The sequence below is a fragment of the Jaculus jaculus genome, chromosome 13 (genome assembly GCF_020740685.1).
Source record: "Jaculus jaculus isolate mJacJac1 chromosome 13, mJacJac1.mat.Y.cur, whole genome shotgun sequence".
Taxonomy (NCBI): Eukaryota; Metazoa; Chordata; class Mammalia; order Rodentia; family Dipodidae; genus Jaculus; species Jaculus jaculus.
This window is the reverse complement of record NC_059114.1, coordinates 18,374,834-18,391,207: the sequence shown is the minus strand read 5'-3', so window position 1 is coordinate 18,391,207 and position 16,374 is coordinate 18,374,834. Positions and strand designations below refer to the sequence as shown.

The 16,374-nt window shown below is 49.0% G+C and overlaps 1 protein-coding gene across 3 annotated transcripts in view; it reads right to left on the bottom strand.

The window, feature by feature from the left end:
* Ksr2 (kinase suppressor of ras 2) overlaps positions 1–16,374 on the bottom strand; it is a 456,389-nt gene that overhangs the window by 57,739 nt on the left and 382,276 nt on the right. The gene's annotated exons all lie outside the window — the stretch shown is intronic.

Sequence of the window (16,374 nt, the reverse complement as noted above, 5' to 3'; positions counted from 1 at the left end):
CACGCAGTATTGGCATATGCCCGGCATGAAGTAGTTTCTGAAGTTCCTTTTAATGGCAACTCTGGTGGCTATTCCCCCACCAAGCCCCTTTTTCTCTTGCAAAGGATCTGGTCAGGCCATCAGGTCCCTTCCTAATTTAAGATTTATTTTTTAAGTAGTCTTAGAAATATTTTTATTTCTTTATTTGAGACAAAAAGAGACAGAAAGTGGCAGAGAGTGAGAGAGTACTGCTGTACCCACTGCAAACGAACTCCAGGTACGTGCACCACTTTGGGCATCGGGCTTTATGTAGGTACTGGGGAATTGAACCCAGCTGTCAGGCTTTGCAAGCAAGTGACTTTAACTGCCGAGCCATCTCTCTGGCACCCTCTTCCTTATTTTTTCTTTTTTGTTTTTTTGAGGTAGGGTTTCATTCTAGCCCCCGACCGACTTGGAATTCACTATGCAGTCTCAGGGTGGCCTCGAACTCACAGTGATCCTCCTACCTCTGCCTCCCCGAGTGCTGGGATTAAAGACATGTGCCACCATGCCTGACTCCCCCTTCCTTATTTTTTAAATACAGTGGTGGCAAAACATGAAGCACTAAGCCTTGACACAATACTGTTCAGTCTCCAGAGAAGATCCCCCAGGAGCAGTTTCATTTCCACTCTCCCTGACTCCACACGGCCTTTCTGATGAATGGCACCTATTTCCTTCTGGGAGCTGGGAATGGACCCCCCCCCCCAGTTGAGTCTTCACCCCTCAAATGATGGTCACTAGGAGCGTTGACAGAGTCCCTCTACCCATCTGGTTAGGAGGAGAAGATCTCTACCCAACACCTGATCGCTGGTTCTACCTGAGAATGGTGTGGTGGTTAATCCTGATTATCCACTTGGTGAGATTTGGCATCACTATGGAAACACCTCTGGGTGTATCTAGAAGGGTATTTAAAAAAAAATAGGTCTAACTGAGGAGGGAAGCCCCATCCTGAATGTGGATGGTGTCACCTCACGGACTGGGCTCCTGCAATGAATGAAAAGGAGGGGAAAGTAGCACCAGGACCCATCTCAGTCTGCTTCCCAACTGTGGGTACAACGTGACCGGCTGCCTCGTGCTCCGGCCGCCACGCCTTCCCTGCCAGGATGGACTGTGAGCCAAAACAACCCCTTCCTCCCTTGAGTTGCTTCCTGATGGGCATCTGGTCACAGCAGTGAGAAAAGCCAAGAACACAACATGGCTTGCATGGGAGGTGGGGTGTCACAGGCTAGGCTGTCAGATGGCAGTGCCTGGCACATCCTAGTCCAGAGCTTATCTATGGATGACAGTAAGTATCTTTAAAACAATTATGTGGGGCTGGAGAGATGTCTTAGCGGTTAAGGTGCTTGCCTGATAAGCCTGAGGACCCAGGTTTGACTCCCCAGAACCCATGTAAGCCAGATGCACATGGTGGCATAAGCATCTGGAGTTCATTTGCAGTGGCATGCCCATTCCCTCTGTCTCTCTCACTCTCCCAAGTAAATAAATAAAATTCTTAATTTTTTGTTTATTTTTATTTATTTATTTGAGAGCGGTAGACAGAGAGAGAGAGAGAGAGAGAAAACAAGAGAGAGAGAGAGCGAGAATGGGCGCGCCAGGGTCTCCAGCCACTGAAAACAAACTCCAGATGCATGCGCCACCTTGTACATCTGGGTCCTGGGGAATTGAGCTTTGAACCGGGGTCCTTAAGCTTCACAGGCAAGCGCTTAACTGCTAAGCCATCTCACCAGCCTCTAAAATTAACATTCTTGAAAAAAGGAAAAACAAATAAATTATGTGTATGTATTTATATGATGTGTATGTATTTACATGTGTGGGGGTGCACATATGTGTGTATATGTGTGGTTAGAGGCCAGAGGACAACCTAATGTGTGGTTTCTCAGAAATGCAACTCACTTAAAAAAAAAGATTTTATTTTTATTTTTATTTGTTTATTTGATGCAGAAAGAGGGGTTGAGAGAGAGAGAGTGAGAATGGGTGGGCCAGGGCCTCCAACCACTGCAAACGAACTCCAGATACATGCATCACCATGTGCATCTGGCTTACGTGGGACCTGGAGAATCGAACCTGGGTCCTTAGACTTCACAGGCAAGTGCCTTAACCACTAAACCATCCCTGTAGCCCAACCCCTCACTTTTTTTTGAGATACAGTCTCTCATTAGCTTGGAGTTCACCAGTTGGGCTAGGCTGGTTGGCCCAGATCTGCCTGTCTCCGCCTCCCCAGAACTGGGCTTGCAGGTCCGCTTCACCATACTTCATAGTGTTATGTGATTTCTGGGGATCAGAATCAGGGCCTCACACTTGCAAGGCAAGCACTTTACCACCTGGAATATCTGCCCAGCCTAGTAAGTCTGAAGCGCAGCTTGCATGGTCCCTTACCAGCCTCAGACTCCGCATCTCACACTCAGTACCCCCAAATACCCTCTCTTGACCCTGATCCCTAAGCTTGATGGGTCCAGACATCTCCTTCTCTGTGAGGGTCACCTGGTGTCCTAGACTTCCCCCACCCTACCTCCATCTAGCTGTTGTCATGATACTAGACCATCAAAATTTAACAAGAACCAGGCCGGAGAGACAGCTCAGTAGATAAGGCATTTGCCTGCAGAGCCTAAGGAGCTGGGTTCAGTTCCCCAGCACCCATGTAAATCCAGATGCACAAAGTTAGATGCATAAGTCTTGAGTTTGTTTATAGCGGCTAGAGGCCCTGGTGTGCCTGTTTCTCCCTGACCTCCCCTCTCTTCCCGCTGCTATCTCTCAAATAACTAAATAGCATAAAAATATTTCAGAAAATTTAACAAGAACCATGCTGCCCACAGCCACAAGGCATCAATGGATGCAGGACAGAAGACACAAATACCAAACGCAGTTTTTCTTTAATGGGCACACCTCTCCATGCCTTTGAGTCCCACACAAATCACCAAGCATCTACTTCCTGTCTCAGGGTAGCCAGAGTCGTCAGTCAGTCTGTCTGGTCTCCCTTCATCTCTTGTTTCTCCTTCTGCCAAAACAAAGTCTCACTTCACATCAGAAGATCTATGATCCTGGTGCATATATTAATACTCCTATTGATTTTCCACCTGTCAGTCATGATTAGGATTTATCTATCCTCATGGCTCCCATTGATCGAAGGAAACAGTGTCCCCAGTGGTCAATCCATCCTCACATAAGCCATGACAAGCAGTCAATGTGTATTTATTATGTGATTTATGGGCTTAATTATCTTAAACACAATCAGCCAGGGGACAAAGCAAAAATGGAGCAGAGACCAGGCAACTGGAACTGGGCAGGGAACACACTGAACCAAACCCAGGGGGCCAGAAGCAAGTTCCAAAAGCAGAGAAAACTCACTGATCTTACACTGCCCTCACTCATAACTCTGGAGTCAGCCCCAGGAGTTGGAGACGGGGGAGAAACATTGGGGCTTCAACTCGCGCTGGGTGCTGATTCAAAAAGGTGCGCACATCTGGTGGCTCTGGAGATGAGCTTGGCAGAGTCTTCATTCTCGGCAGCCAAGACCCAGGGTGTCCTAATGTACCATGGGGAATTGTAAGGAAAGATGGGGAAGATGGCTCAGTAGGTCCCGAGCTTGTTGTGCCAGGGTGGGGATCTGAGCTGGGATCCCTGGAACCTACATAAATTCCAGGCACGGTGGCACACACTTGTGATCCCAGTGCTCGGGAGTAGAGATAGGCGGATCCCTTGAGTAAACCGGCTAGCTGCTTTGCCCTGTCAGTGAGCTCTGGGTTCACCGAGAGACCCTGTCTCAATTAATAAAGTGGGGAGAGAGTGAGGAAGACACCCATTGTTGACCTCGGATCTCTACCCATGTGCCCACACGTGTACACCTGCACACACCTACAAACACATGCAAAAAAGAAAGGAAATAAGGGAGGGAAAGAGGGAGGGAAGAGTCCTCAGGGGTGCCTAAGAAAGAAAAAAGTTGGAGAGAGTAGTTCGGTATAAACATTGGTTCAAATTAGTCTAGATTCCAATCCCACCATTCCCAGCTGTGACTTTGGGCAAAATTGTAAGCAAAAGCAGGCTCCTTGCAGCCTGACCCACCCTCATTGCAGACACTGGCTTTTCTGTCTCCTGAGTCATTTTAACAGCCCTCTGAAGCCAACAGCATTCAACTCCCCCATTGGCAGATAAGGAAACAGAGAGATGATGGGATGAACCTCAGAGGGTGTTAATTACAGTTTTGTCTCGCTCCCTGAAGCTCCCTCTACCCACAGCTCCCCGATCATTGTTTAACCACTGCCTGCCAGCAATGCCAAGGAAGCCATGCCTGATCTTTCTGCGACACTTGTGCAGAGCCTGACATGGCCCACACTTGCCTTCAAAACACGGGAGCACAGCAGGCTATTTTTAACTTCGGTAAATAGTGAGAGCTGTTGGAAACGCAAAGGACACCAGCCCACGGTTGCTTTCCCCAAAGGGAGCCCATGCCAGCTTAGTTGTTGGGAGCCAGGGCATTTAAACCCGTGTGCATACCCATGAATGTCTGATTAGGATCAACACGAACCCTCCACACCATTCTGGGAGGAGGGGAAGATGCTGGACGATCCTACCGTGAGGTCTCCTAAGGGATGTCCCTAAGTGGGCGCTCTAAAATGTCAAGTAGACTGTATCACTTCCCAGGTTTTATATCCTCAAATGGTATCTCTTCTGTCTTGAGGAGAAAGGCACAAACTCTTTAGCCTGCCTCCCCAAGTTAAGATGGTCTCCTCCAGTTTCTTATCTTTTATTCTTTCTCCCTTCCCTTCCCCTCCTCTCCTCTCTCCTTTGCTCCCTTTCTTTTTCCTTCCTCCCTTCCTTTCTTTTTGGGGTGTGTTTGTGTGGTGTGTATGTGTAAATGCATGTTTGTATGCACGCAGACAAGTGTGTGAAGGAGTGTAAAGTTCTGAGCTTGACCTTTTCCTTGAACACAGAGCTTACCAATTCAACTATACTAGTTAGCCAGCAAGCCCTAGAGATCCTCCTGTCATTGACCCCCCCTCCCGGCCCCAGGGGCTGGAATTACTGGGGTGCATCATCATGCCCAATACTGACATTCAGTGCTGAGTAAACTCAGGTCCTCCAGCTCACACAGTAAGCTCTGATTACCCATGCAGACATCCCCCCAGCCCCGTCTTCATTTCCTCAGAAATCTTAATTGAACAGCATGAGTCGTGGCTGCTGCGTGTGCCTGGATGCACAGGCTGGGAACATATTTTGAGGAACTGTTGTTCACTCCTTCAACAAGTGCAGGAGAAGACCTGATGGACACATGTGGAATTGGGGACACAGAGGCCAGCCAGATAGCTGAGGTCCCTGCCCTCCTGGTGCTGTGTTCTTACGTGGGTGAAGGGGGCTGCAGGGGCACAAGTCAAAAAGATGGAGAATCAATAAAGCAGCAAGGGCGGGCTGGAGAAATGGCTCAGCAGTTAAGGCGCTTGCCTACAAGGCCTAAGGACCCGGGGTTCGATTCCCCAGGACCCACGTAAGCCAGATGCACAAGGTGGCGTGTGTGCATCTTGACTTCATCTGCAGTGGCTAGAGGCCCTGGCACACCCATTCTCTATCTGCCCCTTTATCTCATAAAATATGTTTCTTTTTACAGAAGCGAGGATGGTGACACACAAGCCAATAAGAAATGAAGTCCAGGGATGTCATCAGCAGGACAAGACACAGAATGTACATGATGGCAGTGACTTTGATGCTGTGTTCTTTCTGGATGCTTCTATCACCCCTGCTTCTTCTGCTGAGCCCCTTTGCAAGATGAGCCATCCCGGCCAGGCCACACAGGGCTGCAGGTGCTATAGGCTCTGTCCCTGGGTGACCCTCCTCACCTCCCTGGGTGACTTCCGCTCTTACCAAAGTCCACAGCCTCAACCGCGGCGTCCATGCCATGCCAATGACTCACGAGAGGATATTTCTAGCCCCAAGCTTGCAGCTCAGCTGGAGGCCAGTGCATCCAGTTTCTTGCTGTGCATCTTCCCCTGGACAGACTAGAGCTCAGAGGAGCTGGACCTCTCAGCCGAGCTACGAGCCAGGAGCAGTGCTGGGCCGCCAGGCCAAGTCAGCCAGCTTCAGCCAACCGTCACCTATCACTTGACATTATGAAAAACAAACCACAAAACAGCTGCTGTTTATGGTGCTGAGGATTTTCTGCTACCTGGAGAAATCTTCTGATTCTAACTGCTGCTACCGTTGGGATCACTGTTCTACCATCGCTATTATTATTATTTATTATTGCAATGAAGAGGCACAAATCTGCTCCAGTTGGAAACGGATAAGCCACTCACAGGCTCCATGGGTTGAAAGCTCAGTCCCCAGCTGGTGAGCCTATTTTGAAGGTGATAGAACTTTTAAGAGGTGGGGCCCAGCTGAAGGAAGGAGGTAAATAGTGATGGGCCTTTGAAAGCTAACCCTGCCTCTAGTTCCCATTTAGGGCTGTTTCCTGGGCTACCACCACGTGAGTGGTTCCCCAGCTCACTCTCTTCACCATGAAGGACTGACCACCCCTCTCTGTCACAATAATACAAACATAAAGAGACATATAAGTTACAAATAAACTTGTGTGGAGCCATTCCCTGCTTTAAAAAAATATATTTATTTGGGCTGGAGAGATGGCTTAGCGGTTAAGTGCTTGCCTGTGAAGCCTAAGGACCCCGGTTCGAGGCTCGGTTCCCCAGGTCCCACGTTAGCCAGATGCACAAGGGGGCGCACGCGTCTGGAGTTCGTTTGCAGAGGCTGGAAGCCCTGGCGCGCCTGTTCTCTCTCTCCCTCTATCTGTCTTTCTCTCTGTGTCTGTCGCTGTCAAATAAATAAATAAATAAAATTTTAAAAAATTCTTTAAGCCGGGCGTGGTGGTGCACGCCTTTCATCCCAGCACTCGGGAGGCAGAGGTAGGAGGATCGCTGTGAGTTCGAGGCCACCCTGAGACTACATAGTGAATTCCAGGTCAGCCTGAGCCAGAGTGAGACCCTACCTCAAAAAACCAAAAAAAAAACAAAAAAAAAAAACTCTTTAAAAAAATGTATTTATTTATTCATTTGACAGAGAAAGAGGGAGAGAGAGAGAGAGAATGGGTGCGCCAGGACCTCCCACCACTGCAAACGAACTCCAGACAGGTGCGTCTCCTTGTGCCTCTGGCTAACGTGGGTCCTAGGGAATCGAACTTGGGCCCCTTGGCCTTGCAAGCAAATGTCCTAACTGCTAAGCCATCTCTCCAGTTCCCATTTCCTGCTTTTTTGTTTGTTTGCTTATTTTTATTTATTTGAGAGCGAAAGACAGAAAGAGGCAGATAGAGAGAGAATGGGTGCGCCAGGGCCTCCAGCCACTGCAAATGAACTCCAGATGTACGTGGGTCTTGGGGAATAGAGCCTTGAGCCAGGGTCCTTAGGCTTCACAGGCAAGTGCTTCCACAGCTAAGCCATTTCTCCAGCCCCTCCCCCATTTCTTGCTTTTTAAAAAATAGTTTTATATATCTGCAAGAAAGAAAGACAGAGAGGAGACAGGGGAGGAGGGAGGAAGAGGAGAGAGAATGGGTGCACCAAGCCACTACAAACTCCAGAAGCATGCACCACCTTGTGCATCTGGCTTTATGCAAGTACTGAGGAATTGAACCCAGATCGTTTGTCTTTTCAGCCAAGTGTCTTCACTTCTTCAGGCCCCATTTTCTGTTTTAAGGCTTATTTGTCACAGCACCTGCCATCACCCGTGACCAACACAGTGTGAGCATTTCTATATATTTGGAGAAAAGAGATCGCTGAGTGGACAGACAGAAAATTATTCAAGTGATGTGCCAGTCCACATGTCTAATAACAACCCAGTTGTCATTTGGGTAATAAGAACACAAACTATTTCTTTTCTAATTTTTATTTATTTATTTGAGAAAGAAGCACAGGGGGAGAGAGACAGTGTGTGCTCCAGGGCCTCCAGCCACTGCAAACAAACTCCAGACGCGTGTGCCGCCTTGTTCGGCTGGTTTACGCTGGTCCCGGGAAATCGAACCTGTGTCCTTAGGCTTTTAAGCGCCTTAATTGCTGAGCCATCCCTCCAGCCCACAAACTATTTTTCTTTATGACAGGGGAAGATGGAGTCCTGGGCTGCTCACGTGTTTACCACCAGGCCTGTGCGATGTCATGTATATGACATGCTAATGGTGCTAATGGTTCGGGGGACATTTATAGCGCTTCCTTCACAAAAAGTCCCAGGGCACTTTACATAGCAGCACAATTAAAGGCAGCCGCGGACAAAAAATCTTTTCAGCTGCGGTTTATAAAGGGAAAGCGATTCAGCCTTTTTGAACATCAAAAGGAAGCCAAAGCCACTTGGCGGTGGGGGGTGAGATCCTCATGCGCTCAGCTCCCCCCCAACCACCCCCCCCCAACTCTTGCAGGTTATATTTAGGATAATCAAACTGGTCCCAAGAGGGAAAACAAATCAGAAAGACACAAGTCCCAAGTCACAGAAAAAGCCAAGTCGAAGTCTCATTCCGGCACTAACTGTTCACTGACTGTCATTGCATAAGGCCAGGGCCTCCCGCTTGTTTGTCTGTCAAATATAGACACTCGTGGCGCAACTGCGTTCGAAAGTTGGAAGCTGGAAGTCAGTATCTCATAGCCACTGATATTCACTGCATTTAAAATGCTGTGCAAATGAGGTCCCTTGGGACTTCACCGCTACACCTAGGCCCTGGAAGGTAGGGAAGGGCTGGAAGTGGCATGCACGCAGGCAGGTCAACCTTATGTGACTAAGAAGTTGCCTCCCAACTCCGGAAACCAGCAAGGGGACTCATGACATGTGTTGAATGTGGCTTTAAAAAATAAAACTTTTGTACTGACTATTTTTAAACTTATTTATTTATTTATTATTTGAGAGAGAAAGAGAGAGAGAGAGAGAGGGAGAGAGACAGAATGGGCATGCCAGAGCCTCCAGCCACTGGACTCCAGATGCATGCATCTGGCTTACGTGGGTCCTGGAGAATTGAACCGGGGTCCTTTGGCTTTGCAGGCAAGTGCCTTAACCGCTAAGCCATCTCTCCAGCCCCTGACCCTTTTTATGCCTGAATGGAATATAATTTGATAATTATCCCCTTCACTTGTCCCCCCTTGTCCATCCCATTTCACTCAACTCCTCATTTTTTTTCCAAACAGACCCTCTTCTATTTATTTATTTATTTATTTTCAAGCAGAGAGAGAGACAGAGACAGACAGACAGAGAGAGAGAGAGAGAGAGAGAAAGTGAGAATAGGCAGGCCAGAGCCTCCAGCTGCTACAAACTCCAGATGCATATGGCTTATGTGGGTACTAGGGAATCAACCCTGGGTCCTTAGGCTTTGCAGGCAAGTCAAGCCATCTCTCCAACCCCCTCTTCTGCTTCCATAACTTCTCTTTTTGCCCTCCTCCGTCATTCATGCTGAATTGTTGACGAGCTTGATTTTGTGGCGGTCTTGTTAAAGAACTGACGGCCGCTGAGTCATAACAGAGCAGTATGGGAGATGGTAACCCCAAAGTCCTTCTTCCCTTCCTCAGGCTCTTATATTCTCCCTGCCCCCTCTTCCCACAATGTTCTCTAAGCCTGCGAAGGACTTGGTAGATATCTCCTTTAGCACTGAGTACTCAGCCTTCACTTATTCTCAGCATTTTGACCCAAATGGAACATGTTAAAAATTCTTCCTGGGCGGGGCGTGGTGGCGCACGCCTTTAATCCCAGCACTTGGGAGGCAGAGGCAGGAGGATCCCGGTGAGTTTGAGGCCACCCTGAGACTACACAGTTAATTCGAGGTCAGCCTGGGACAGAGTAAGATCCTACCTCGAAAAACCAAAAATAAATAAATAAATGCATAACAAAATTCTTCCTGGGAGTATGGGAAATCCCGTCCCAGCCCCAGGGTACATGGAGCCCCCCATCTATCACAGTGAGGTGCTTATGTGATTGATATTCCGGTACCTCCCTGCCTCCTACCCCCAACCCTAGGGAAGTGTCCCTGGTGACCCCTACAGTGTACCCACTCAGGCTGGCAGCCCCACACAGGTAAAAATGGCAAATCAGCATTCAAGATGGCCGCAGCACTCCTTTCTTGTGCCCGTGCCCTTGGGGGCTGGGTTTCATTGACACCATCTGTGCTGTGCAGCGAAAGTGTTTTGGTTATACTGAGCCAACTAGCAAAGGGAGCACACGTGGAGGCGGCCAACAGACTCCGCAGTCATCTCAAGGGGTGGGTACAGTGGGGGTGACTGGACCCCTGAAAGTAAAAAAGGCAGGATACTCTGCACGTGCTAGACATCAAACATGAGCTGACTTCTTGTTTCTTGCCTGGTGTCCAGGCCTATTTTTCCACAATCAATGAGAACCCCTCCTGGGAGGGAGGTCTTTCATAGGATTTAAACACCGTGGTTGGTCAAGTTCAGCCCCGGGAGCTTGGCACCAGGGTTAACCTCTTCCTGAGACAGCCCCCTTGCCCTAACCAACCAGCTGCCCCTCTGGTTCACCTGACTGGGAAGACAGCCCACCACTGTAAGGTTATAGATACTTTTGTGCAGGGAGGGCAGGCTCTCTGACCACTTGGAAACTTCTAGCTGTCGGGGAGTTCTTCCCTCTGCTGGGCCTGGCCCATGTCTAGCCGGGAGGGCCCGTAGCCCTTATTCTCTAAATGGGCTCCTCTTGCCCCCCACATGGCTGGAGCTTTCTTTTCTCTCTATTCTTCCCACAGTTTTTTCCCAGGCCCTCCATGTGGAATCTCTAGCCACGTAGGTGCCTTTCCTTGGCTCTGTACTTCCCTCAACAGATATAATGATATAATAATTATCCTTCTCAATCTTTACTTATTTATTTATTCACTATTTTATTTCAGTGAGCAAGAGGGAATTGGCACGCCAGGGCCTCAGCCACTGCAACCGAACCCCAAATGCTTGCCCCACCTTGTGTGACCTTGTTCTCTCCTCACATTTGTGCGTCTGGTCAACATGGGATCTGGAGAGTTGAACATGGCTCTTTAGGCTTTGCAGGCAAGTGCCTTAACTGCTAAGCCTTCTCTCTAACCCTCAGTCTTCTTTTGCATTCAATCCTTTGATTAAAGTTAGAAACAATCCACGGGTTCAGGGTTCAAAGACCTTCTTATTCTCCTAGCGCCCCGTTACAATCTTGCTTCCTTGTGGTCCCTCAAACATGCCCATGTCTCTCCTGTCTGGAGGCCGGTACACCTCTTGTACCCCTGCCTAGGCTACCACTTCTCTGCCCTTCCGTTGCTAAGACTGTCTCTTCCTCCTCAGTGGATCGTAGTGCAAATGCTACTTCACAGGAGCCTTCTCGGAACACTTCTCCAAGAAACCCTGCCCTAATCCATTACTCTGGTGTTCACAGATATGTATCACTACTGTGTTGTCATCATCTTACACGCTAAACCTGTTATCTCCCATCTCCTCCTCTGGAATAGGAAGTTCTGGTATAAACCGCAGGACTGTGTGCTGAGTGTCTAGCCCAAGGCTTGAGCCCGGTAAGTGTCTATGCAAGACAGTCTAGTGAGCACACAGGTTGCCCTGCGGCCCTGGCTGGAGGAATCCTGGAACCTTCTAGGCCTTCACTTATTTTGGACCCAGCAGCTCACCTTCTCACTGCCATCTAGTGGGACATGTGTGGGGTGGAGAGTCCCAAGGTGTTAGGGAAAACTCTGATTAGCAAATCGGGCCTGCCTGGGGTGTAGGGAGGAGGCGGAGGAGGAGGAGAAACAGGGGCCCCACGCTTGGGCGAGTGTCAGAGTGTCTGGAGGGCTGGAAGCACAGAGTACCAGACACACGGGGTAGGTCCCAGCGCTGCGATTCAGGGGAGAAGGCTGGAGGGAGGACTGGAATTCTAAGAAGCTCCCTGATGGGGCCGGATCAGTGCCGACATGGCAAGCGCAGATTTAAGTAATTCTACAGCTCTGAAGATTGCTGGAGTGAGGAAGGCCTCCCCTGACGAACCCCGGGTTCTATACAGGAATTCTGTGAGTTCCTAATACCCACAGAGACAAATCTTTTGGGTGGAGAAGGAGAGCAAATGTGTGTGCTTCTTGGAGAAAGGCATGGGAAAGACATTGAGAATTACAGGAAAGATGGGCTGGAGAGATTGCTCAGTGGTTAAGGTGCTTGCCTGCAAAGACTAAGGATCTGAGTTTGATTCCCCAGTACCCATGTAAAGCCAGATGCACAAAGTGGCGCATGCATCTGGAGTCAATTTGCAGCAGCTAGTGGCTCTAGCAAGCTTATTCTCTGTCTCTCTCTCTCTTCTATCGCTCCCTGTTTGCAAATAAATATGTTAAAAACAAAAAGAATTACAGAAAAAAGAATTTCCAGGTGACTTAAGGCTTCTGTAAGAGAAGTGAGTCTGAATATGTCCACGGGTTTTTACAGGGTACACAGGAAAACATAAGCAAGAGAAAATTCAAATTGCAGAAACAAAAGTTAATGGCTGGGGAGGTGGCTCAGAGGATCAAGTTTGAAAACAGGAGGACCCGAGTTTGGATCCACAGATCCCACGAGAAGCCAGATGCTGAAACACCAGCATCTGTTCTCCCAGAGGGCACAGTGAGGACGCAGGCAGCGATAGGAGAATCCCCCCGAAGCCCCACGGGCCAGCCGGCCTGGTGAATGCCGCAGTGGACAACGAGCATACTCTTCCATACATGTGCCCTGGTACGCACGTCCTCACACTCATACGTGGACACGAACGCCTATGTACATGCATACACCCACGGTCAATCTACCATGCCCAAGACATGCAAACTGGTGTGTGTGGCTGAAACAATCAAGCCGACCTACTAAGAAAGTCAGAAGCCGGGCGTGGTGGAGCGCGCCTTTAACCCCAGCACTCGGGAGGCAGAGGTGGGAGGATCGCCGTGAGTTCGAGGCCACCCTGAGACTCCACAGTGAATTGCAAGTCAGCCTGGACTAGAGAGAGACCCTACCTCGAAAAACCAAGGCATAATACAATAAAAGATGCAGCAGATGGGGTCTGGGCATGAACTGAGACCAGCTCCTTCCAATGATTCTGATATGCACAAAGATGGAGAATTCTACAACAAGAACATGTGACATGAAACTGCTCACAGGGGAGCCCACTCCCCTTGACCTGACTCAGATAGCAAAGAAGAAACATGTCAGACCAGCACTCAGAGCTACACCCGTTAATTTCCGGAATCCACCAGCTGTCCGTTCTATGACGCCGCCTTATCAAATGGGCTCAGCGATCAACAGGAGACGGCTTCTGCTGCTTTTCTGCGTACACATTTTTCTGTGTGCACCTCACCTCGCCCAGGGCAGAGATTCAAGCACAGAGGCTCAGCCAGGCCCCTCTGGAGCCCACAAAAGGGGCTGCTGAAAAGAATCTGGGCCTCAGACAGGCCCAACGTTTCCATCTTTTCTGGAGCCTGGGGCAGAAGCCGACAAGAGTATCGTGACCTTTGTGGGAAGAACGGGGTACTCTTCTCTCTTTGGAGCCACCCTCAGGGGCAAGAAGGGTAGAGCTGGGTGAACGAGGCTTGGCCTACAAGTAGACTTGATTCAATGGGTCTAAGGTGGCAGGGTGGGTCACAGGATGGCTCCTAGAGGTGCCAATGCTACCTCACACAGCCCAAAGAGCCTTCGCGATTAAACATCTTGAGATGCGTAGATGATTCTGGATGATTAACGTGGGCTCTCAACATAGTTGGGACAGTCCCATTAAATATTTATGTATTTATTTGAAAGAAAGAGAGAGAGAGACAGAGAGAATGTGCATGCCAGGGCCTCCAGCCACTGCAAATGAACTCCAAACATATGTATCACGTTGTACATTCAGACTATATGGGTACTGGGGAATCGAACCTCAGTCCTTAGGCTTCGCAGTCAAGTAAGTGCCTTAATCGCCAAGCCATCTCTCCAGTCCCCAAAACAGTCCTATATTACAGTGAAGCCAAGAGAGGTCTGGCTGCAGATGGTGATGTTACCATGGAAACAAGATGTATCATCGCTGCTGGCCTGGGAATGGAAGAAGAGGCCTGAAGCTATGGAATGTTGGAAAAGGCAAGAGAACGGATCTTCTTCTAGAGCCTGCCTTGATGTCACAGAGTTGGGGCAGTTAGGAATGGGGCGCAGGTAGTGTCTGATGATGTGTGTGTGAAGGAATGGCCTCGCCTCTGGCAGTCCGCAGGGGCTATCCTCTGTTCCCAGACAGCCCGTTCTCAGGAAACTCTGAGAATTTTGTCAGCATTGTTACAAACCACCTGCCTCTGCTGTTCATTTCACAGATGCGCAGACTGAGGCTCAGGAAACCCTGCAGCTGGGCGGAAGGATGACAGACGCTTTCATTCAACGCGTTCATGATTGCTCTTCGGAGCTTTTTTTTAAATGTGAGCAATTCCACAAGCTGCCGATTGCTTTGCAATAATTCCATAATGACCCAATCGTGAAATCATTTAACCGCCCAGATTCCAATTGCATTTTCCAATATAACAGTCCCATAACTAGCTGCTTCTTACTCATTCCCCAGGAGCCATACATATTGCATTACACGGAAACTAATCTCAAAAATACTTGTTAACTCCGATGATAATTACTAAGTAATTGGCTAGAACACACCATTGTGGGTTTATCTGGAATATGCCAGGTAATTATCTGGTCTTATGCTCTCTGTAAAAACAAAAACCAGGGCCCTCAAATTGTTCTAGTTTGGTTGGCTAGCACCCAGCAATCGACCTCTAACAGTCAATCATGAGAATGCAAGTGATTAATCAAATTACTCAAATATTTGGTTTCAAATAGAACATTCAGATGGGAAATTTTAATGGCCAACAAGTGGATGGTGCTGAGCCGGCGGGGGAGGGGGAGGGGGGAGGTGCACACGGTGCCCGCCCTGCCCGCGATAAATATATAACAACACAGCAATCGGGAATAAATGCTGCTTCTGTGGGGGCTCATTTGGCATTCTCACACAAAATACCAAAACACTTCAGAGACCAATTACATGCCCCCAGACTGCGGAGTATTTGTTGTGGTGCCAGGAAAAGGCTGGGTGCTTTGTGCAATCCGTGGGTTGTTAGGGCACATGGACAGGGGCCTTGGAGTTTTGTCTAAGATGGAAAAGGCTGCAGGAGCAGCTGGCTGGAGGGAATGGCGACATAGTTTCATAACGGCCACTGGTTTTTCAAGGGTGGCTTATTTACTGGGTCCATCCACTTCCAACAAGCCAGTCTTCGGGAAGCAGGGAGGGCAAGGAAGGAGAGGAAGGAAGGGGATTTGGCGTCCACCATGCCACCAGATTTGTACATCCCAAACAAAAGGCTTCTGTCTGACTCCTGCTCTTGAAAGGGAGACCATGCCTCCCCCGTGAGAGAAGAGGCGAGGGTGCGTCGCTTCGGAGGAGGCCCGTGAAAATGGCCACAGATGGTCCCTCTCCTTGTATCAATGTCCCTGCCCCAGGACACTGCAGAACCTTCCATTCAAAAGTAGATCTGTCCTCCTGTAGACTGCAGAGGGTGCCAGCCAACACATCACCAGCAGAGGCGTGAAAACATCTGTGTATTAGGGCTCGACTTGCGACTGGGCTTGGGAGCTGAGACCGCCATGGGAAGGAGCCTGGGCTAGGCTGGGAGCCAAATGGAGCGGAACCAAGACACTTCCACTGATAGTGAACCAACCAGCAGACAGGTGAGGAAGGGCATCCATGATTGACCAGGTCCCTGTGCCCCTTCCGGCTGATGGTAGCCATTAGGAAAGCCCCACCAAAGAGCCTTGCTTAGTCTCAAATTATCCATGGGATACAGGGAAGCTATTGAACTATGGAACAGCCTGGCACTGAGCACAAACATATCAAGATTCCATCACCTCGTTAGAATAGCCCGGCCTCTGGGTCAATCACTCAAGAGCCACTCTGTCCAGGGCAGGCTTGAGAGCCTCCATGTTCACACTGGCTTAACGGAGGGCCAACGGTCTATGTCATCCTCCTCGAACCCTTCACACACGAGCTCCAGTCTTCTTACTGGTGTCAGACTGACAGTGTCTCATCACCCAAGTCTAGTAAACACACCCAAGGTTTTGTCTTGAAGGGGACAGATCAAAGACACGCCACATCTGCACAGCTCATGGCTCTGGCTCTCGTTTTGACACTGCCCAATCTGGGGGACTAATAACTTTTGGCTCTTATTGCTGAGTCATGTCCCAAAATACAAAAGGTTCCTGTTGACGTCCCATGTCACACCTAGAATGTACTAAGCGAGAACTCAGAAACACACCCAAAATTGGTCCATAAGTATTCAACAGAAACCCAAGCTACTTTTTTCTTTTCTTTTCTTTTCTTTTCTTTTCTTTTCTTTTCTTTTCTTTTCTTTTCTTTTCTTTTCTTTTCTTTTCTTTT